Source organism: Arachis ipaensis, chromosome B10 (genome assembly GCF_059453495.1).
Source record: "Arachis ipaensis isolate K30076 ecotype BB chromosome B10, ASM5945349v1, whole genome shotgun sequence".
NCBI lineage: Eukaryota > Viridiplantae > Streptophyta > Magnoliopsida > Fabales > Fabaceae > Arachis > Arachis ipaensis.
Window position 1 is genome coordinate 53,872,517 of NC_142435.1, and position 24,674 is coordinate 53,897,190.

The window sequence follows — 24,674 nt, forward strand, 5'->3', positions numbered from 1 at the left end:
TTCTCTTTATGTTTTTCTTTCTAACCAAGGATTTTTATTTGATTGAGATTCATAGACAGTAGGCCACTTTCTACTTAGAGGGAGACATCCTAGTTCTCTTATTCACTAAAGTGAGCTATTATACAATCACACACACACACACCACCACTTACTTTTATTGTACTTCTATCTAACAGAGAACTATCTCACTTCACATTCAAACATTTCTTTTATTGAATTGAAAATGCAGGGGACAAAGCATGCGTTTTGTTTAGTGAAAGTAAACACACAAGCACACACATAGACTAGCTTACTTATTCTAAGAGTGATTCTACTTGTATTAGATGAACACTTTAACAAAACACAAGTCAAAACATTTTTCAACAGTAAGAGTTGAGTGTAAATACAACCTATTGGTTTGCAGTTCCTTTGTCCTTCCTTCTATTGTGCCCTTTTGAGTTATGATGCATAGTGTCTTCAAATGGTGGTGAATTCCCTGCATAATTCTCAAAAGTTGCTTGCTTTTCAAGCCCTTAGATGACCAGTTAGTATGCATGAATTGATTGTGGCTTGTGGATTCAATTTGGTGTGGGAACACCAAACTTAATTTCTTGCCACTTTTCTGGATACAGCAGGTTAACTCTAGGAAAAATTTTGTGTCCTTGCTAAAGGTTATGAAGTTTTAAGACTAAAAAAAAAGTTAAGTGGTTGAATAATCTGTTTGATTGCTTGGAACTAGCAGTGTGCAGGAAGTTAAAATGTGCTTTTGAATGAGGTTTTGGTGGAACACCAAACTTGGAATCCTCCATTCTCTCTTGAGTTATTTTTGGTGTGCAACACCAAACTTAGCTCCTTGCAATACATATTAATTATTCAACATTTTTATTGAAAAAGCTATGAAAATAAAACTACCTCAGGTTGGGTTGCCTCCCAATAAGTGCTCTTTTATTGTCACTAGCTTGACATTGGGGCTTTCTTTTATGGAGGTTGGTGCTTGTAGTGCCTCAACTTGTCTCCCCTGACTGTGATCCTCCTTTTTGTTCTCTGGTGTTCAATTTCAACGTGCTCTAATGAGAGTATGTTGCTGACAGTGTAATAGTCATCAGTCTGTTGGCTTGTTCCCAGCGGTTGATATATCAGTTGCACTTTGTCACCTTTGGAAAGCCCCTCTGTTGGAATCTTCCTGTTCTTCCAACCCCTTTTTGTTTTGTTTCTGCGTTTCATCTTTTCTTTTGTTGATCTTTCTTTTCTGGCCGTAGGCTTACCTTGGGGATCTTTCATTCTTTCAGTGGCTAATACTCCAATATTCTCTTGGACTTCTTCATCAGTTTGCACAATCTTTTGCCTTGGGATATTGTTGTGAATCGCCTTGTTGCTTTCTTCCTTTAACTGTGATTCTTCCTTGTCAAGTTCCATATAGTTTTTCTTCTCATTACCAAACTGTGCTTCTGGTAACACCTTCAGAGTGACACTCTTATCATGCATCTTGAGAGTTAGTTATCCTTGCTCTATGTCTATGATAGCTCTAGCAGTGGCCAAGAATGGCCTTCCCAGTATAATAGAATCACCATCATCCCCATCTGAATCCAGAACCACAAAATCTGCAGGGTATATGAAATTGTCCACCTTGACCAGAAGGTTTTCAATCATACCCCTGGGGTATACCGTTGACTTATCTACTAGCTCTAGAGATATCTGTACTGGTTTAACTTCCTCTATATGCAACTTTTTTACCAAGGAGGATGGTATTAAGTTGATACTTGCTCCTAGATTGCACATTGCTTTAGTGATGGTTAATTCCCCAATGGTGCAAGGTAGCAAAAAGCTCCCTGGGTCCTCAAGCTTAGGAGGAAGCCCTTTTTGAATCAAGGCTCTGCATTCCTCAGTAAGCAGTATGGTTTCTTTCTCATCCCAACTTCTTTTCTTATTGATAAGCTCCTTCAAAAACTTGGCATACAGAGGCATTTGCTCAAGTGCTTCAGCCAAAGGAATATTGATTTCCAGCTTTTTGAAAGTCTCAAGGAACTTATGAAAATGTTGGTCCTTAGTTTCTTTGTTGAACCTCTGGGGATATGGCAGTGGAGGTGTGATGCTCTTTCCTATTTGCTGCTGTCCCTGAGTTACTTCTTTTGAACCGTGTGGTTGGTTGTCCTTCTCTTTGAGTTTCTCAATGCTCTTGTTTGGCATCACAACTTGATCCTTGGTTTCATCTGCCTTTGTTTGCTCCTCATCTTCTATTGGCCTTTTGCTGCTCTCTGCTTGCTTCTTTGTAGTGTCATTATTGCTCATCAATGTTCTCCCACTCCTTACTTGTATTGCCTTGCATTCTTCCTTAGGATTTGGAATTGTGTCACTCGGCAGAGAGCTTGAAGGTCTCTCAATAGAGATCTGCTTGGAGATTTGCCTCATCTGCCTCTCTAGGCTCTTTATGGAGGCTTCATGGTTCTTGGTTGTCATTTCCTGGTGTTTCAACATTTTATCCATCAAGGTCTCCAAGTTAGTGAGTCTTTGAGATTCAGGTGATACTTGAGGTGGGTTATGAGATGTGGATGGTGGATGGTAGGCATTTTGGTTGGTGGGTTGGTTATTGGATTGGTACTGGTTGGGGTTGGGGTAGTTGTTTTGAGGTTTTCTGTAGGGGTTCTGGTTAGTTTGCTGCTGGTTGTGGTTTTGGTTGCTTCTTGGGTTGTTTTGGTTCGAGTTCCTCTGCCATGGTTGTTGGTTTTGGGTGTGATTATCTCCCCATCTGAGGTTTGGGTGGTTCTTCCAGGATGGATTGTATGTATCACCATACACTTCATTTGGTCCTTGGTTGTGCATATACTGTACTTGCTCTTGTTGTTGTTCTTCTTGAGTTTCTTCATTTTGCCCCCATGTGGATGATGGTTGGCTTGTGTTAACTGCTGCAACTTGGAGGCTATCAATCCTCTTGGTCATTTGCTCAAATTGTTGTTGAATTTGCTGCTGCATCATCTTGTTTTGAGCCAAGATTGAGTCCACTCCTTCTAGCTCCATTACTCCTCTCCTCTGTGATGGTTGGCGATTTCTTTGGTGAGCAAAGAAATATTGATTGTTGGCCACCATGTCAATAAGATTTTGAGCTTCTTCTGCTGTTTTCATCAGTTGCAATGATCCTCCAGCTGAGTGGTCAAGTGATTCTTGAGCCTTTAGAGTGAGTCCTTCATAGAAATTCTGTAGCTTGTCCCACTCAGTAAACATTTCTGGTGGACATTTCCTCAGCAGAGCCTTGTATCTCTCCCATGCTTCATACAGATTTTCAGCATCCAATTGTGTGAATGTTTGCACCTCAGTTTTTAGCCTGATAACTCTTTGAGGTGGACAGAATTTGGCTAAAAATTTAGTCACCAAATCATCCCAGCTAGTGATGCTTCCTTGAGGAAAAGTCTCAAGCCATTGTGCGGCCTTGTCCCTTAATGAGAATGGGAACAGCAGAAGCTTGTAGGTCTCAGGATTCACGCCATTGGACTTGACAGTGTCACAAATCCTTAAGAAGGTAGATAGATGTTGATTTGGATCCTCCAATGGTCCTCCCCCAAACGAGCAGTTGTTTTGGACCAATGTAATGAGTTGTGGCTTCAATTCAAAGTTGTTTGCATTGACATTAGGGGTGAGAATGCTGCTTCCACAATGCCTAGCATTTACAAAGGTATAGGAGGCCAAAACTCTCCTCTGGGGTGGGTTGTTGTTGTTATTGTCTGCTCCACCAGGTGGATTGGTTGAATGTTCCTCTGGGGAAGCTCCCCGAAAAACTTAAATCCTATGCTATTTATACACTTTCTTCAAATGGTCTTCAAGCCTTCAATTGGGCCTTTGCTCTTGATGGAATTGGGTTGAGAGAGGCCTTGGTTGATTGCTCTTGGAGTTTGGAGAAGAACCGAATTGAACCGGGTTTGGAATCATGAAAGCTTGAGTAAAAGTTTGAGTAAAAGTTTGAGGCAAACTTTTACTCCAACTTTTCACATCAGCCACCCGCTTTTGCTGATACCAATGTTGGGGCAAAAGTTTGGGGTCAAACTTTTGCTCCAACGTTGGCCTCCCCTTGCACACTCATGGCGCCAACGTTAGCCAAAAAGTTAGAGGCTAACGTTGGCGCAAACTTTTGCTCTCCAGGGTGTGTTGTTCATGCGCCAACGTTTGCCAAAAAGTTTGAGGCTAACGTTGGCGCAAACTTTTGCTCTCCAGGGTGTTGATTTGTGATGCCAAAAGTTTGCCAAAAAGTTTGAGGCAAACTTTTGCTCCAGCTTTTTGCACAAAAGAGTGAGGCAAACTTTTGCTCCAGCTTTTTGCCCAAAAGTTTGCACAAAAGTTTGAGGCAAACTTTTGGTCCAGCTTTTTGCTCCCTGGTTCATTTTCACTTATTCCAAAAGTTTGAGCTAAAGTTTGAGGCAAACTTTTGCTCAAACTTTTTGCCCTCTCTTCCTCCTAGCCATTCCTTCTTTCTTCAACCTTTCTCCAAGCTTTCTTCACCTATCATTAATCAACCAAACACATCAAAGCTATGCTCAAAATCATGAGATATTCATTCTTTCATAATATGTGACAATTATAGCATAAAACCTCATGAAATAGCATGAATTCATACATGGTTGATTAAATCAAAGGAAGCATGAAAATCTACCCAATTGGCTTGCTTATGGCTCAAGAAAGTGCATAATTCAATTGAAAACAAAAGAAAAAGGCTAGTGAAACTAAGCTAAGATGACTTGTCAATAAGTTTTCTCCACAAAAATTCTCATCACCCAGGGAGCGTCTGGTGTGGCAATCACGCGTTTAAGCACCTCATAGTCAAAAGTCATTGAGAGAAGAGCTACCTCTTCCTGATGGTAGGCACAAGTGTCAGGAGTACAAACTCTACAAAGCAGTGCATCCCCTATGGCAGCCTCAGTGACCATAATCTCTCTACCCCTTAAGTGCACTGAATCCAAGCCTGCTCGGAAGAAGTTACAGTAGAACTCCTTAACCCATGAGATGTTAATCCTTTCCAAGTCCCTATCAACGAAATCTAGCCCCAACTCTGAGATGCGGGTGTTTATGGCACGCCTCACTTCATTGGGAAGGTTCAGCTTCTTCTCAATGTTTAGATTTTTCTTCTTATAACTGGAGAAGCGTAGCTCGCAGTAGAGGTTTGGGAATTTGATCGGGTCAGTGGGTGGCAGCAGCTGATTTTCCTTATCCTCTTCGTTTAACAGATTCTTGGCATAATTAGCATATGGTGAGGGGGTAGAGGTCTTGGAGTGCTTTCTCTTTTTGGAGGTAGTGGCTATAGCCTTTCCCTTGTCTGACATCCTAAAAAACAGAGATGATACAGTATAAGCAGATAACCAAATAGATACAAAGCACTCAAAGCAAAGCATATTCATGAAGTGAATAAAGTAAAGAGATTTCTTGGAATGCAAGCAACAGAATTCAGAATTCAAATCATACTTTAAACCAAGAATTCAAACCACATTTGCACATTATTCGTTCACTAAGCCTAGGAAATACCATATCCAAAATAATGATCAAAAGAGTTAGGTTGAAAACCAAAAGAAGTTAGTTGGTTAAACAAATTAAAGTTAGAAATCAGTTTGAAAATCAGTGATATGGTGGTTACTGGCTCAATTCAAAAGGAATGCACAAAATTCGAATGTAGGCACGTTCACAATCATGAAATGCATCAAGTCATTGATGATGAAATGTGGTATAGCTAGAAAGCAACTAATGAGAAAATAAGTCATCAATCAATGCAAGGATCACTAGAGTTATACGAATTGGAGTTGGTGAGAGCAAAATCTTGAGAAACAAGTAATTTAAGCACGTTTAACACCAATTCCAACCATGCATGCAAGTCACAGGGATTGAGGTGAGATTTGAAAATTCATGCGCCATGTGACCAAGGGTATATAGGAATTGAATCACAATGGCCACATAGGTAGAAGAAACCATCAATCTTGTGAAAGCAAGCAACTTGAGCTTAACTCTAAATGAAAATCAAGTTTATGGTAAATTTGAAAACTTACTCAATCATGCAATGCATATAGCAAATTAGCATTGCAAGCAAGTAAAGCGCATTAGGAGCATAACCAAAAACCTGTAAACATGCCCATGAGGATTTTTCAAAACCCTTTAGGTAACAAAATTCTAATTGATACAGAAATCATCAACTAGAGTTAGTTACACCAATCAAAGCATTGTTAATTCATGGAACGTGGTTAGAAAAAATCCGGCAGCATTTCAGTAGCAAATTGGCTATTTCAAAGTTTAAACAGCAAATCAGGTTCCATATGGATTCATCATCAATCAAAACACAAAACCATATATATGAATTCATATGAATGCAACAAACGGCCAATAGTTCAGCAGCAACGTAAATTAAACAGCACAAAGAACATCAGCAGTTCCTTTCATCAATCAAACACAGGCAAGCAGCATCAAAGATTAAACGAACATAGAATAATCCAAAAAAACAGAGCAATTTCACACAGCAGCAAAGATTCGGTTAATCCTAAATCCACTACTCAGCCCAGATTCCCTAACCACCTAAGTAAACTAAACTAACTAACTAAGCTAGCTAATTAATGAAATTAACATAAAGCAGTAAAAGGGAAGCAGAACAGGGGAGGGTATGGAACCTGGGACGCAGAAACTGAATGGCAAATGAAGAGAAGGTGAAGCGGAGCGACGGTTTGATGTCACAGTGGAGCTCACACAAGCGACAATGGGGTCGCGGCGGTGCTTGGGGTGGTGCTGAGGCTGGCTGTAAGAGAGAGCAGAGACAGAGAGGGTCGAGTGGAAGAGAGGGAGTGAGGAAGAGGGGGTTGGGCGCGCACGGCGACGGTGGTGGTGTGTCGGAGGTTGCTCGCCGGAGTGCTGGTTGTGGAGGGATAAGGGAAGAGAGACGTTGGTTGAGAGGGAGAAGGAGAAACATTAGAGCAGTGGAGAAGAGGATTTGCACGACTGTGCTAGGGCTTTGCGTCCCTGAGGTAAGTAAAAATTTGAATCCATGCGTGCGCGCACCATGCGCGTCCGCGTGGGTGGAGGTAATTAAGGATTGGCGTGGAAGCGCCATGTGCGCTTACGGGTAGATGGGAGAATTAGGGATCGGTGCGGATGCGTACGGTGCGCGTCCGCGCGGCTGTGCTGGGCCAGAGGCACAAAAGAGGCCCAGAGTTGTCATAACTCTCGGGTCTTTTGGCCTAGCTGATGCTAAGACGCGTCGAAGCGTGCACGCACTGTGCGCGTTCGCGTGGATGGCTTGAGCTTATGGAATGGGCGCGGAGGCGCCAAATACGCCAACACGTGGGTGAGAAAATAAGGAGTGGTGCGGACGCGTACAGCGTGCGTCCGCGTGGGTTAAGGCACAGAGTTGGCCCAAAAGTGGCACAACTCTCTGGTCTTTGGCCCAGAAAGGAAAAATGTGCAGCCGACGCGCGCGCGCACTATACGCTTGCGCGTGGCTTGTTTTTTTTTTTTTTTTAATGAGCATCAAAGATATCTCATAACCTTCCCATCCTTCTCTAAGACTTTAGACTAGCTAAGATGCAAAATTAAACACATTTTTAGAATATTGGTGATTTTTCAAACAAATTGAGGAGACTTGGAATTCAAACAAAAACTCAAGTTCAGAGAATTATCCCTAATTAAAGTATGGAATGTATAAACACCTTAGCAAGCAAGCAAAATATACTGAGAAGTAAAGAAATTATATACAATGGAACTCAACTCATTCATTCATTATATCTACAAGAGAATGAAAAGAGTTTACCATGGTGGGGTGTCTCCCACCAAGCACTTTTAGTTTAAGTCCTTAAGTTGGACATTGGGAGGCTTCTTGTCAAGGTGTCTTATGCTTGTATCCATCCTTGAACCTCCAAGAGTGCTTGTCCTTCAATCGGTTGTTAGAAGTTCTAACCTTCTTTACTAAGCTTGAGTGAGGTTCTCTCCAAGATATGAGCTCCCAAAACTGACTCTCATAGGGTAATCCAGGATCCCATATCTTGTCCTCGCACCCATCTTCTAGTTGATTGCCTTGACTTTGTCCGGGCGACGAGAAAGCAGAATTCTCATGAAAGCACCAAACTACTCTCCTGGACCCATTTAATTGAGCATTACACCAATCCATGTTCTTCAATTTTGAGCTTTCAACCATAATGAATCTAGATTTATAACGCCAACCACTAAACATCCTCCTCTTTCGCTTAATTCCACAAAGCGCCTTAAGTTGGCCATCCGTCTCAAGCAGACCATACTCAAGTGGGATAATAAAGCTGAGAGTTAGAAGTTTTACCCACTCAAGCGAAGGATTGGATGGCGAACTAGGTGGAGGAGTTCCCAAAGGTCTTGATAAAGCATGCTCTACTCCCGTCCATCTTCTTCTAGAGGCTTCCACCACTTGGCAAGGTTTTTCAAGTTTCTCCTCTTGCCAAGCTTCCTCATGTTCACATTCTTTTTCACCAACTTCTTCCATCTCCTCCCCATCACTCTCATCATAGATAGGAGGTCTAGTGAAGTCTACCTCACCATCAAGTCTAAGCATTTTGGGGAAAGACTTTTCAAATTCAAAAGGATCATATGTGGATGCGGAATCATCATAGACAGGAGGGCTTGTTGCTTGGAACACTTCTTCCAGTTCTTCACTTACAATGGGTTTTGGAGGTGGCACACCCTTCTCAACATTGCATTCTAATCCATTGGGAGAAGACTCCACAAGATCGTCAAGGGGATTGATCAATGTGGGCAAAAAATCACACTAGTGATGGAATCCACTTCTTGATCAATTTCCTTCAACTCTCCGTTTACTTTCGCAACTTTACTCTCCTCTTCAACATCCGTTATGTGCTCAACATATCTCAAACATCCATCCACTACTTCCTTTTGTTCGCTAATCTCTATCTTATCCTCTTGTTACTCTTCTTGCTTCAACTCTTCTTCCTCACCATGGAGCCTTAAGTTCATTTCCTCACCAAGCTCCTTGATTGTTTCTCCATATTCAACAATGGGGATACTTAGGGTGCATGAGCTTAGGTGGGATGTTAGGTGATTCACGGCTTCTACCATGCTAGCTATCCTTGCTCTTAGCTCCTTAAATTGAGTTTCATCCTCCTCTTGTCGCCTTAAGATGCGAGATTCAAGGTCTCTCAGTTCTAATATGAATGCTTCGTCGGGAGGTGGTGGTAGAAGGTTTGGTTCATTGTTTAAGGGAAGATTGTTAATATTGGAAGGTGGTTCATATTGGTGGGATTCTTGAGGTGGTGTATGTAGAATTTGTGGTTCTAGGGAGTATTGATGTTGGAATGGTGGTTGATATGGTGTGTATGAGTTATGGTCATATGGAGTTGAATGGTGGTGTGAGGCTTGTGAGTATGGTGTATGGCTATATTGAGGAGTGGGATCACATGCATATGATGATTGTGATTGACAGCCACAATGAGGGTCATCACACACATTAGATTGATACACATTAGGATCAGGATTATACTCATAAGAGTTCGTAGGAGGTTGTTGCCATGAAGGTGGTTCATAAGCTCGAGGTTCCTCCCATCTTTGATTTCTAAATCCTTGATGTATATCCTCATTGGAGCTTCCATTTCCTACAACATAGTTTGAACTACACTCAACCAAAAGGATGAGAATTCATAGTGAAAGAGAAAATAAAATAAAAACAAAGATTAATAAGAAACAAAGAAGATAAAATCCTAAACTAGCAAAAACTAGCAAATAAACCAAAATTCAAACTATTCACAATATATACAATAGCCAATAACATAGCACCATTGTGTCCCCGGCAACGGCGCCATTTTGATAACGAGGTTTGCTCGATAGTCTAGAATTTCTTCTTATAGAAAAGAATTACTTCGTCGTAAGCATAGCTCCAAACCAACGAACAACTCTCACTATCAAAAAATTATCGGTTGTCACAAAGAACAAACCCCAATAAGAATTAACCAAAGTATTTAGACTCCGGGTCGTCTCCCTAGGAAACAATGTAGTGCTTAGTTATTGGCTATGAAGGGGTAAATAGGGGGTTTTAGTTCATGAGATGGCAAGAAAGTAAATCAAGCAAGTGAGTAAAGAAAGCAAAATAGAGAACTCTTGGCTAAGACTTAGGTAATCGAGATCACCATCCTTGTCAACAAACCGAATATTGATAATTATGAGAGGCCAACTTATTAAGTCTACTTTCCAAAAGCTTTGAGTACGTAACATTTACTCCTAAGCTTGAAGTACGTCAAATAGGTTTGATCACATCAACCCTTAAGTCCTAATCTACTTACTAATTAACTTAGTAGTGGGTTAGCGTCAATGGGTATCAAATTGATCACCATGGGTTCTCAATGCACCAATTCCATCATACTCAATGACTCAAGTTTACCCAATTCCCTTGGCTTAGACCAAGAGTTGACAAAACTACTCAAAAACTAAGGAGAACATTTCATCAAACACATAGAATGCAATAAAAGTAAACATCATAATTTTGCCAAAATAATAAAATCTAATAACTACTAAGTGCAAGAAAAGTAAGATCACAACTCAATTCATCAATTAAAGAAATATCAACATCAAAATTGCATTAAATGTAAACCAAATCTAACATGAGTTCATCATTACAAAAGAGAGCAAAATGAGAAATTAGCATCACAATTAAGAGAATCAAGATGTAGAGATGAGAAATTATAAAAGAAACAAGATGTAATCAAGTAATTAAACATGAATCTAAGATAATCTAACACAATCCTAACCTAATTCTAGAGAGAAGAGGGAGCTTCTCTCTCTAGAAAACTAACTAAAGGCTCATGTTGGCTAAAACTAATTGCTCCCCCTTTGCTTGGACTTCAATTCTGCATGAAATACACTCAGAAACAAGTTGGATTTGGGCCTGGGTAGCTCAGAAATTGCCCCTAGCGTTTTGCCTTTAAGTGGGCCATGTAAGAGTATTGGCGCATGCGCGCCATGTGCGCGTCTATAGGCGAGACCACTTTTTGCGCGTGCGCGCCTTGTGCGCGTGCGCGCCTTGTGCGCGTGCGCGTCCTTTGATGCGTTCCCAATCTTTGTTTCTTCATGCATTCTCCACTTTGTATGCTTTTCTACTCATTTCTTCCATCCAATACTTGCCTTATAAACCTGAAATCACTCAACACACATATCAAGGCATCGAATGGAATTAAAGTGAATCAAAATTACCAATTTAAGGCCTAAAAAGCATGTTTTAACACTTAAGCAAAATTCAAGGGATAATTACAAAACCATGCTATTTCATTGAATAAATGTGGGAAAAGGTGGTAAAATCCCCTAAAATAATCACAAGATAAATCATGAAATCGGGGTTTATCACACGCCAGCTCCAAAAAGTCACTTAGTAGTGCCACTTGAGGAACCAGGCATGGCACGCCAAGCTTGAGAAGTCCACAATTGCATGGGCGTGCCACTTGAGCAGTATGGCGTGGCACGCTGGTACTAAATCCCAGAGAAAGGGCTAAAGGCCAATGAAGTCTGGGCGTGCCACTTTAGGACAAAGGCGTGGCACGCCAAGCTCTCAATCTCACTTAGGCGTGCCACTTGAGAGACCAGGCGTGGCACGCCAATGCACAAAGAGGGCAAAGCAAGGGCTGGGCGTGCCACTTGGCATCGAAGGCATGGCACGCCAGTCCAAGAATCTCACTATGGCGTACCACTTGAGTGCTGGGCGTGTGGTGTGAAAGAACTGAAGATTGATAGTTTAGAAGTTATAGTAAACTCTCGTTGCAAGTATAGTTACTAAACCAAGCAATCAACCTTTCTTACAAATGTTTTGGTTGTCACAAGTAACAAACCCCTAAATAAATTGAAAACCGAAGTATTTAAACCTCGGGTCGTCTTCTCAAGGAACTGCAGGGAAGTATGTTCTTGTTATTGGTTATGAAGATTGTAAATTGGGGTTTTTAAGATGAGGAACAAGTAATTTAAATTGCAATTGAAATAAGTAAAAGACTGTAAAGTAAATAAATAACTGTAAAATAAACTTTTGGCAAGGTATGAGAAATTAGAAGTCCTATCCTAGTTATCCTTATCAATGATGATGAAGATTGAATCTTAATTCCACTCAGTTAGTCTTTACTTAAAGTAAAGAAAGATCAAGTGACTAATTAGTTTGATCTTCAAATCCTAGTTAATCCCTAAGGAAAGATTGGGATTATTGAAGTTCAATTTAATTAGCAAAGATAACAATTATCAATCATGTTTGAGTTTGATAACTCCTGAGTTACTGATTTCTTAGCCAAGACCAAAAGGGGAAAGATAAATCTACTGGAATAAAAAATGTCTTCAGATTGGAAACAACAGTATTATAAATAAAAGAAAGCAATCATAAACTGAAATACCTCAATTAACATTAAATTCAAAGAGTAATCTTTAACATAGAAGAATTCATAAACTAAATTGAGAGGACAAGTAATTAAAAAGGAATGTTGAACCTGATAAAAAGAGATAGTCCTGAAAGCGAATAAAATCCTAAATCTAAATCCTAAAGGAGAGAGGAGAGAACCTCTCTCTCAAAACTACATCTAAATCATGAAAAGTAACTAAATTGGAGATTCTCCTCTGAATGGATGCATTCCCCCACTTCATAACCTCTGATCTGTGCCTTCTGGACTTGGATTTGGGCCAAAAAGGGCTTCAGAAATTCCTGGGGGCGTTTTCTGTAATTTTTGGTGCGTGGCCTCTGTCACGCATCCGGTCACGCGGTCGCGTCAATTGGAGTTTTCCTTGTCACGCGGTTGCTTCAGTCAGGCTCTGCGTCATATGCGTTTTGCTTAAGGCGCGCGGTCGCGTCAATCACGCGCTCGCGTCACTGCTATTTCGCGTTGGCACGCGGCCACGTCGTCCATGCGATCGCGTCACTGCCAGTTTCTTCCAAAACTCCATTTTGTGCTTTCCTTCCATTTTTGTATGTTTCCTTTCCATCCTTTAAGTCATTCCTGCCTTAGAGGATCTGAAACTACTCAACACACGAATCACGGCATCGAATGGAAATAAAGGGTAATTAAAATAATTACTTTTAAAGCATAAGAAATATGTTTTTCACATACATCACATAATAAGGAAGGGAAAGTAAAACCATGCAATTAACATGAAAAAGTGGGTGAAGGACTGAATAAATCACTTAAATTAGGCACAAAATATATCATAAAATATGGGTCTATCAACCTCCCCACACTTAAACAATAGCATGTCCTCATGCTAAATCCAAGATAAAGAGTAAGGTAAGGTTGAAGTGGTGGAATCTCATGCAATGCAATTTATCCTAAATGCAACTACCTAAATGAATCATGCAATTCTAATTTTTATTCACTTGTATATAAAACTTACATGTAGTCAAATTAATTCACATTCTCAAGGAATCATATATGCATAGCCAAACCTTAGATAATGATAAAGCACTTTTACAATTGAGATGGGAAAGAAAAATATTTTACAAACTTGCAAGACAATTAATAATTTAAGCATAGATATATGTTGATGAGCTATTGAACCCTTACTGGATTTTGTGTTTACTCTCTAGTCACTCAGTGTTTATTGGGTTAATCACTCTATTCTTCTTTTTATTCTTACTTTCTATAACTTTGTTCTTCATCTAACCAATCAACAATTATAGAATATAGGCATACAAAAATCATGAGGTCTTTACTCAAGGTTGTAATGGGGCCAAGATAAAGGTAAGGGTATATGTATAAGGCTAAGTGAGCTAATAAGTGAATCCTTGATTAGTCTAAGATCTCACCTAACATACATATTTTGTAAAGCAAAGCTTCTTTACCTATTTTCCCATATTTTTTCCACTTTTTATGTTACATGCTCATGCATTAGTCTTAATTTTGTCCTATGTGCATTTGCTTTATCTTGCATTTGGGGTGTTCTTTTGTATCCGCTTTATTCAAATACTGAATTTTTTTTTGATGCACATGGTAATTCAATTATTTTGATTTCACATGAGCATGCTTCCCAAAATTTTTATTTTGAATTATTTTATTCTTTTTAACTTTCTACCCTTTGTTTTTATCATCCATGTTCCCAATAGCTTTCCCATACTTTAAACAATACACTTTCTATCTTAAGCTAACCAAGGATTCAACTTGAGAGTTTTAATTTGTTTTTCTACTTAAGGCTAGTAATGTGGTTATAAAATAAGAGGGGAATTAAAGGCTCAAGGGGCTAACAAGGGTGATGTAAAAGGTAGGCTAATTTGGGAATAGTAAGCTAGAATCAAACAATGGCCTCAATCACTTTCTTGGTATGTATCTATATTCTATAATCGGACATATAGATTAAAACAAAGTAAAGAACATCAGAATAAAAAAGAAGGGCGGCACACACAGGAATAAAATATTATGGTTAAAATGTAACCATACAATTAAGCTCAAAACTCACAGGCTGTGTGTTCTCTAACTCAAAAATCATATATCAGTTATATATGTCATGCAAGTAAAAATTAAGAGTTCCCATTATTCTCAATGTAATTCATAAGGTGGCTCTAAAGTTTTAGTGTTTCTCCTTGATGAAATGTTGTTAACTAACTAACATGCAATGCTATATATACAAGGTGTGGATTGTTTTTATTCTGTTCAAGTCTCTAGTTTACTTCCTTTTTATTTTTTTCAATTTAAACTAAGTTATCTAAAAAGGGTAAACTATACTAATTAATCCACATTTTCTATAACTAATAAGTTAGAATTGTAACTAAACTAACTAGCTAAAATATGAACTAAGGTGCAAAATGCAAAAATAGAGTAAAAATACATGAAAATAGCAATGTATAAGTACTGAGAAAATAAAAATAAAAATAAAAGAGAAAAATATAGAAAAATAGCAAAATAAAATAAAAAGAGTCTGTAGTGGTTCACCAAAAAATACGCCAGAGATGGCGACCTCCCCTCACTTAAAATGAAGCATCGTCCCTGATGCTCACTCAAGCAGGGTATGAAGGGGTGTCATCACTGGAAGGGTGGGTAGCTGGAGTCTCTGTGGTGGTGGTCTGAGGATCTGCCTGCTGTAGAGGAGGTGCTGACTGAATAGAAATCTCTGGGTCGGAAGCCTGAATCTGATGCGGGGCCTACTGCTGTGATGCAGCCTGCTCTGTGCCTGCCTGCGTAGCCTCTCTCTGTGGATGGGTCTCTGCCTCGTGGTCATCTGCCTCCTCCTCAGATGGCTCGGATGGGGTGTCAGGCTCGGAGGGGATGTCGCTGCAAGAACGGATCATCAGCTTCAGGTGCTCATAGCGTCGCCTGCTGCGACGCTCAGATCTCTCGTATCGCCGCTGGTTGCGGTGCTCCATCTGGTCTAGCTGCCGAAACAGGTGGTGCACTAAGTGATAAACTGGCTCTGAGGCAGGTGGAGGTGCAGTGGTGGTAGCAGGGGTAACTGTAGAGTGAGGAATGGAGGTCTGTAGCCCAAAGCCAGAAAGTTCCTGTTGTGAGGTATAATTTTCTTGCGTTCTGCGGTAGGTGGTTTTTCATCAGCATCCTCCCAAGGCACGTCAACTCGACGGCCAAGCTGTGTAATCAGATATGGAAAGGGGAGAGTGCGTCGGACGTGGACCTTGGCCATGTAGTACCGAATGAAGCGTGGCAGGTACAGGTCCTTACCCTCCATCACACACCATAGGAGGGTGATCATAGAGGCAGGTAGCTCCGTCTCGTGAGTACTCGGCATAATAAAGTTGCTTAGGATCTGATGCCATAGCCGATCCTCATCGTTCAAGTAGATCCACTTAATTCCCTTTGGCATGGTGGTGTTCTGACCCATGATCCATGGAACGGTCGGGTCAAGGGCTATCCTGGTCTTGACTGCATCCCAATCAAAATTCATAAAGTGCATGTCCTCCTCAGCCTGTTGATAACCATCTGGCTGATCGAATTTAGGCAGGAGATTCAGAACATCCTCTATGGCCTCTTCAGTGACCAGTATCTGCTTCCCTCTTAGGTTTACTGCATCTAGGGAAGTTTTGAAGTAATTGCAGTAAAATTCCCTTACCCAAGATGCATTGACCTCAGTCAGGTTTCTCTCCAGGAAGAACCAGCCTCTTTGTTTGATCTGATCAGAGGTGTATTGCTGGAGTTCTTCTGGGATCTTCAGAGTCCTCTCTAGGTACAGGTTTCTGGAGGTTGCAAACACCGGATACTTCAGCTCGCAGTATCAGTTTGCAAACTTAATGGGATCAGTAGCAGGGAGTAGCTAGTCAGCCTTCTCCTGCGGGGTAAAGTGTTTCTCCTGCCAGGAGTCATCATGCGTGATGTCTAGGATAGACATGGAGGATTCACCTCTTTTCCGTTTGCCAGTTGTTGCCTTTTCTTTTCCCTTTCTTTGGGTGTCTGACATCCTGAAAAACAGAAAACCAGGATATAATAAAAATAGGAAAACAGGTAGGCAATTAATCAAAAGAAGCACATAATGGCAAATGAGCAATAGAAAAATGAGTTAAGTAAATGTGCATTAAGGATTGTATAGGAGTTAGAAAACTGAGAAGAGAAATTCACAATCCAAAATGTAATAGAATTCATGTTAATTAGGAAAAATTATCATCATGCCTTGGTTAGAAAGTGAAAGAGAATAGTGAAAAAAACCAAGATATATGTTGAAAGTTAGGTTGGTTAGGAATGAAAAAGAGTTTAGGAAGTTAAAATTAGTGAATTAGTAAAAAATGGATTAGATTAAGTGGCATGGAGATCATTCCCTAAGTAACGAAAATTCACAAATTAAAGCAACAGATAACTCATATTCAAACAAGGAAGGTAAGGATGATTCATATGGAAATAGCAAAAAAGTGGAATTGAATCATCCAAGATGCATCTTATAAACCAGGAAATTGAAAAGAATAAGAAAGCGTGCCCTGGCATTCATGAATTGAAAAGAATAAGAAATTGTGCTAAACGCACAATTCCAGCGTCGTTTCAGCGTAACTCTCTGTCTTCTTTGGGGTGTTATGCAATCCATGCGACGCGATCGCGTCGCTCACACTGTCGCGTGGGATTGGTGTTGTGCAAGTGACGCGATCGCGTGGGTGGCGCGATTGCGTGGGTCGTTTTGTGCGAAACGCACAATGGCCGCACGATTCCAGCCTAACTCTCTGAACGTTGGGGATTTACGCCGATCTCCAGATCACGCGGCCGCGTGAATGACGCGGAGCGTGGGGAGTGTTTTTCGCAACTGACGCGATCGCATGAGTGATGCGGTCGCGTCGCGCACCCTTTCTTCTTCTTTTTTTTTTTTATGTAGGTATGTAATTATGCAGTATGCAATGCGAATGAATAATATTCAGGTTCAATTGAAAATGATAATAAAAATAAATAACACAAAATAAAACTGAAAAAAAAGGAACGACCATACCGTGGTGGGTTGTCTCCCACCTAGCACTTTTAGTTAAAGTCCTTAAGTTGGACATTGGATGAGCTTCCTGTTATGGCGGCTTATGCTTAAATTCATCCAAAAATCTCCACCAATGCTTGGAATTCCAACAGCCTCCGGGGTCCCAAACTAGGCATGTAAAGCTTCTGAGCAGCTTCAAACAAATTCTCAGGCTCCCAGGGTGACGAATGTCAGAACAGATTTTAGGATCCCAAACCTTACTTTTAAATCCGCCTTCGTCTTGATCTATATTTTTCCATCCGGGCGGTTTAGAAAGTAGATTTTCACCAAGATGACCAAACGTTTTCCGAGATCCATTCGATTGATCATGATGCCAATCCGTGCACTTCGAATTGAAGCGTGGAACCTTATTGAACCTTGTGCACCAGCTCTGAGTGCGAGCCATTTCCCTCTTACTCTTAAAGCTGCAAAGAGCTCTAAGCTGGCCATCTGTTTCAAGCAAACCATATTCAAGTGGGAAAATAAGGTTAAAGGTTAAAGATTGTACCCATTTGAAGCTTGTATTAGGTGGTAATGGCCTTGGGATAGGTGTTTCCAGTGGTTCTGTGAGTTCTACTCCCTTGTGCTCTTCTGTGAATTTCTTCACTTCCTTGCAGACTTCCTCAATTGCATCCATGTCCTAATCAAAGCCTTCTATGTCTTCCTCGTCACTTAAGTCATAAACGGGAGGTTGAGAGAAATCTACCTCTGCATCATCTTCGTATTCACTTGGGAAAGATTCTTCGATCTCAGAGAATTCACTTACTGATGCAAGTTCACTACTGGGAGAACTTGAATTAAGATTATCATCATCAAGGAAACTTGCTTCTTGGATTATTCCATCTAGTTCTTCATAAAAGATTTGCTGTGGGAGTTGTGCACTATCCTCCTTAGCATCAATTGTAACATTCTTAACAGAATTCTCCACAACTTCGGATTCCCATGGAAGTTCGGCGTCTCCAAAGTCTTCAACCAACTCCTCTTCTTTCATAATGACAGCTTCCTCTACTTGTTCTAATACGAAGTCATGCTCTGTCTTGTCCACTGGAGTTTCTAGTATCTCCTTCATGCTATGCTCTTTATTAGATTGTCTACATGGGGCTCTGGGAGGCCCTTGAATGTTCGAACGTCTAGAAGATAATAGACTTACTGCTTGCTCCAGTTGATGAAGAGTTGTTTGAAGTTGATCTACTATTTCCTTGAGGCGAACCTCTGATTCTTGGGGTGATAGATTTGGACGTGGTACATGGGGAAGTGGTGGTGTTTGGGAGTAATTGGATTGGAATTTGGGTAGATGAGGATCATACGGTAGTGAATAGTGAAAAGGAGCTTGTGAGTGTGGTGGTGATGAGAGATACTTTTGCATGGTCTAGAAATTTGCGGATAAATCCTCGTTGCATGTATAGTTTCTAAACCTTCAAAAGTCCTTTCATACAAACTTTTTGGTTGTCACAAGTAACAAACCCCTAAATAAATTGATAACCGAAGTATTCAAACCTCGGGTCGTCTTCTCAAGGAATTGCAGGGAGGTGTTCTTATTATTGGTTAAGAGTTGTAAATTGGGGTTCTGGAGTTTGGGCAATGGGCACAGGTATATTTTCAAAGCAATTAAAATAAATAAATAACTGTAAAATAAACTCTTGGCAAGGTATGAGAACTGGAAGTCCTATCCTGGTTATCCTTATCAATTGTAATGAGAATTGGATTTTTCTCCCACTTTGTTAACCTCTAAGTTTGAAGGTAAGTTAAGTGGATGAATTAATTTTTATTCCTCAGGTCCTAGTCATTCCTTAGGAAAGGCTAGAGTTATTGGAACTTGAATTAATGAAATGAAGAAATCCAGTTTTCAATCAACAATGAGTTTGATAACTCAAGTGTCTCCAATGACTCAACCAAAGCCAAAAGGGAAAAAAGTCTACTTGAATGAAAATAATTTGGATAAACAAAGAGCATTAATAAATTAAAGAGAGCAATCATAAGTCTGAAATACCTCAAATTATATTAATAAAAGCAATCCAATCTAACATGAAAGATTTATGAATCAAATGGGCAACATAAGTAATTAACAAATAAAAGTATTAGAGTATCTAAAAGTAGAAGAGAAATATAAATTGAAGAACATTGAACCTGGGATTGAGAGTCACTCCTAAAACTAAGAGAGATCCTAAATCCTAATCCTAAGAGAGAGGAGAGAACCTCTCTCTAAAAACTACATCTACTCCTAAAATTGTGAATGTAAAAGCTTTTTTCATGAATGGATGCATTCTCCCACTTTATAGCCTCTAATCTGTGTTTTTTGGGCTGCAAACTGGGTCAGAAATAGCCCAGAATTCGCTGGTTGCGAATTCAAACACGCTGATTTTTCGTCACTGCAACGCGGCCGCATGGAACACGCGGTCGTGTCACCTAGCGTCAGGGAAACTATGGAATATTATATATGAAATCGAATCCCCGGACGTTAGCTTTCTAACGCAACTGGAACCGCGTCATTTGGACCTCTATGGCTAAAGTTATAGCCGTTTGAGTGCGAAGAGGTCAGGCTGGACAGCTTAGCAATTTCTCCAACTTCTTGTATTCCTTCCACTTTTGCATGCTTCCTTTCCATCCTCTGAGCCATTCCTGTCCTGTAATCTCTGAAATCACTTAACACACATATCAAGGCATCTAATGGTAATAAGAGAGGATTAAACATAGGAAACTTAAGGCCAAAGAAGCATATTTTCAATCAAAGCACATAATTTGGAAGGCAAATGTAAAACCATGCAAATAGTATGAATAAGTGGGTAAAGAGTTGATAAAAACCACTCAATTAAGCACAAGATAAACCATAAAATAGTGATTTATCAGGTGGTGCAAAATTATGTTGAGAGGATGGCCTATAAGCGCAGGGTGGGGCTTGTTGGTAACCACAAGGTTGTCCACCATGTCTATTTGCTTGGTATGCATTGTAGAATGGTCTTTGTCCATGATATCTTGGAGGGTGTTGTTGCCTAAAGGGTTGATCAGATCCTCTTGGCTCCATCCATCTTTGATTACTCTGACCTTGATGCATGTTCTTGTTATAACTTTCACTCCTTTCAACAATATTAGAACCAAACTCGAAGCGAGAGGGGTGAGAATTCATAGTAGCTAATGGAAATAAAAGGGGAAAATAAAGACAAATAAACAAGTAAAAGAAAAGTATTTACAATAACCAATAATAAGGCACACAATTGCAGTTCCCCGGCAACGACGCCATTTTGAAAGAACTGAAGATTGATGGTTTAGAAGTTATAGTAAACTCTCGTTGTAAGTATAGTTACTAAACCAAGCAATCAACCTTTTCTTACAAACGTTTTGGTTGTCACAAGTAACAAACCCCTAAATAAATTGATAACCGAAGTATTTAAACCTCGGGTCGTCTTCTCAAGGAACTGCAGGGAAGTATGTTCTTATTATTGGTTATGAAGATTGTAAATTGGGGTTTTTAAGATGAGGAACAAGTAATTTAAATTGCAATTGAAATAAGTAAAAGACTGTAAAGTAAATAAATAACTGTAAAATAAACTTTTGGCAAGGTATGAGAAATTAGAAGTCCTATCCTAGTTATCCTTATCAATGATGGTGAAGATTGAATCTTAATTCTACTCAATTAGTCTTTACTTAAAGTAAAGAAAGATCAAGTGACTAATTAGTTTGATATTCAAATCCTAGTTAATCCCTAAGGAAAGATTGGGATTGTTGAAGTTTAATTCAATTAGCAAAGATAACAATTATCAATCATGTTTGAGTTTGATAACTCCTGAGTTACTGATTTCTTAGCCAAGACCAAAAGGGGAAAGATAAATCTACTGGAATAAAAAATGTCTTCAAATTGGAAATAACAGTAATATAAATAAAAGAAAGCAATCATAAACTGAAATACCTCAATTAACATTAAATTCAAAGAGTAATCTGTAACATAGAAGAATTCATAAACTAAATTGAGAGGACAAGTAATTAAAAAGGAATGTTGAAACCTAATAAAAAGAGATAGTCTTGAAAGCGAATAAAATCCTAAATCTAAATCCTAAAAGAGAGAGGAGAGGACCTCTCTCTCAAAACTACATCTAAATCATGAAAAGTAACTAAATTGGAGATTTTCCTCTGAATGGATGCATTCCACCACTTCATAACCTCTGATCTGTGCCTTCTGGACTTGGATTTGGCCCAAAAAGGGCTTCAAAAATCGCTGGGGGCGTTTTCTGTAATTTCTGGTGCGTGGCCTCTGTCACGCGTCCGCGTGGGTCACGCGGTCGCGTCAATTGGAGTTTTCCTTGTCACGCGGTCGCTTCAGTCAGGCGTCCGCGTCATATGCGTTTTGCTTAAGGCGCGCGGTCGCGTCAATCATGCGGTCACGTCACTGCTATTTCGCGTTGGCACGCGGCCGCATCGTCCATGCGATTGCGTCACTGCCAGTTTCTTCCAAAACTCCATTTTGTGCTTTCCTTCCATTTTTGTATGTTTCCTTTCCATCCTTTAAGTCATTCCTGCCTTAGAGGATCTGAAACTACTTAACACATGAATCATGGCATCGAATGGAAATAAAGGGTAATTAAAATAATTACTTTTAAAGCATAGGAAACATGTTTTTCACATACATCACATAATAAGGAAGGGAAAGTAAAACCATGCAATTAACATGAATAAGTGGGTGAAGGACTGAATAAATCACTTAAATTAGGCACAAAATACATCATAAAATATGGGTTTATCATGGTGCACAAAATTGTGATTTAAAAACTTGGTATGGCAAAATAATGATTTCAACACTTCTTCACAACTCCGATGCAACTAACCAGCAAGTGCACTGGGTCGTCCAAGTAATACCTTACGTGAGTAAGGGTCGATCCCAGGGAGATTGTCGGCTTGAAGCAAGCTATGGTCATCTTGTAAATCTCAGTCAGGTGGATTAAAATGGTTATGGGATTTTGACACTTAAAATATAAATAAAACATAAAATGAGATAGAAATACTTATGTAATTCATTGGTGGGAATTTCAGATAAGCGTATGGAGATGCTTTGTTGCTTCTGAACCTCTGCTTTCCTATTGCCTTCTTCCAACCATGCATTACCTCCTTCCATGGCAAGCTGTATGATCCTCTCGGATGAAAACAAATCCATATGCGCTGTCACCGCACGGCTAATCATCTGTCGGTTCCCGCTAGCGTAGGAATAAGACCATTGTCCTTTTGCGCACTGTCACTTGCGCCCCACATTCGCAGGTTTGAAGCTCGTCACAGTCATTCCTTCCCAGATCCTACTCAGAATACCACAGACAAGGTTTAGACTTTCTGGATCCTGGATCCTATTCAGAATACCACAGACAAGGTTTAGACTTTCCGGATCCCAGGAATGGCTGCCAATAATTCTAGCCTATACCACGAAGGTTCTAATCTTAGATTAGAAACCCAAGAGATACGCACTCAAGGTATGACAGATAGAACAAAAGTGGTTGTCAGGCACGCGTTCATAAGTGAGAATGATGATGAGTGTCACGGATCATCACATTCATCAGGTTGAGGTGCAAGTGGATATCTTAGAGAAGAAGTAGGCGTGAATTGAAGAGAAAAATAATAGTACTTGTATTAATTCATGAAGAACAGCAGAGCTCCACACCGTAATCTATGGGTGTAGAAACTCCACAATTGAAAATACATAAGTGAAAGGTCTAGGCATGGCCGTGAGGCCAGCCTCCAAATGTGAAAAGATGATAGTCTATGATAGCATACGAATACATTAGTGAAAGGTCCTATTTGTAATGAACTAATGGCCTAGGGTCTACAGAAATAAGTAAATGATGCAGAAATCTACTTCCGGGGCCCACTTGGTGTGTGCTTGGGCTGAGCATTGAAGCTTTTTCGTGCTTAGGCTGTTCCTGGAGTTAAATGCCAGCTTTGGTGCCAGTTTGGGCATTTAACTCCAATTCTGGTGCCAGTTTGGGCGTTTTACGCTAGAATTCCTTGGGCTGACTTTGAACGCCAGTTTGGGCCATCAAATCTCGGGCAAAGTATGGACTATTATATATTGCTGGAAATCCCAGAATGTCTACTTTCTAACGCAATTAAGAGAGCGCCAATTAGGCTTCTGTAGCTCCAGAAAATCCACTTCGAGTACAGGGAGGTCAGAATCCAACAGCATCTGTAGTCCTTTTTCAGCCTCTGAATCAGATTTTTGCTCAGGTCCTTCAATTTCAGCCAGAAAATACCTGAAATCACAGAAAAACACAAAAACTCATAGTAAAGTCCAGAAATGTGATTTTTATTTAAAAACTAATAAAAATATAATAAAAAGTAATAAAAACATACTAAAAACTATGTAAAAACAATGTCAAAAAGTGTATAAATTATCCGCTCATCACAACACCAAACTTAAATTATTGCTTGTCCCCAAGTAACTAAAAACAAAATAGGATAAAAAGAAGAGAATATACAATAAATTCTGAAAACATCTATGAAGATCAGTCTTAATTAGATGAGTGGGGCTATTAGCTTTTTGCTTCTGAATAGTTTTGACCTCTCACTTTATCCTTTGAGGTTCAGAATGATTGGCATCTATAGGAACTCAGAATTTAGATAGTGTTATTGATTCTCCTAGTTCAGTATGTTGATTCTTGAACACAGCTACTTATTGAGTCTTGGCCGTGGCCCTAAGCATTTTGTTTTCCAGTATTACCACCGGATACATAAATGCCACAGACACATAACTGGGTGAACCTTTTCAGATTGTGACTCAGCTTTGCTAGAGTCCCCATTTAGAGGTGTCCAGAGCTCTTAAGCACACTCTTTTTGCTTTGGACCACGACTTTAACCGCTCAGTCTCAAGCTTTTCACTTGACACCTTCACGCCACAAGCACATGGTTAGGGATAGCTTGGTTTAGCCGCTTAGGCCATGATTTTATTCCTGTGGGCCCTCCTATCCATTAATGCTCAAAGCCTTGGATCCTTTTTCTACCCTTGCCTTTTGGTTTAAAGGGTTACTGGCTTTTTCTTCTTGCTTTTTTCATTTTTTTTTCTCTTTTTTTTTTCGCATAAAATTTTTTTCTTTTCTTCAAGCTTTTCACTGCTTTTTCTTGCTTCAAGAATCAATTTTATGATTTTTCAGATTATCAATAACATTTCTCCTTTTTCATTATTCTTTCAAGAGCCAACAATTTTAACATTCATAAACTTCACTATAAAAAATATGCACTGTTCAAGCATTCATTCAGAAAAATAAAAAGTATTGCCACCACATCAAAATAATTAAACTATTTTAAAATTCAAAATTCATGTACTTCTCTTTCTTTTTCAGAAAACA

The 24,674-nt window shown here is 39.7% G+C and overlaps 1 pseudogene; it reads right to left on the reverse strand.

Annotated features, from left to right (window-relative positions):
• Positions 1-957: 957 nt before the first annotated feature.
• LOC148580072 (uncharacterized) overlaps positions 958-24,674 on the reverse strand; it is a 53,204-nt pseudogene continuing 29,487 nt past the window's right edge.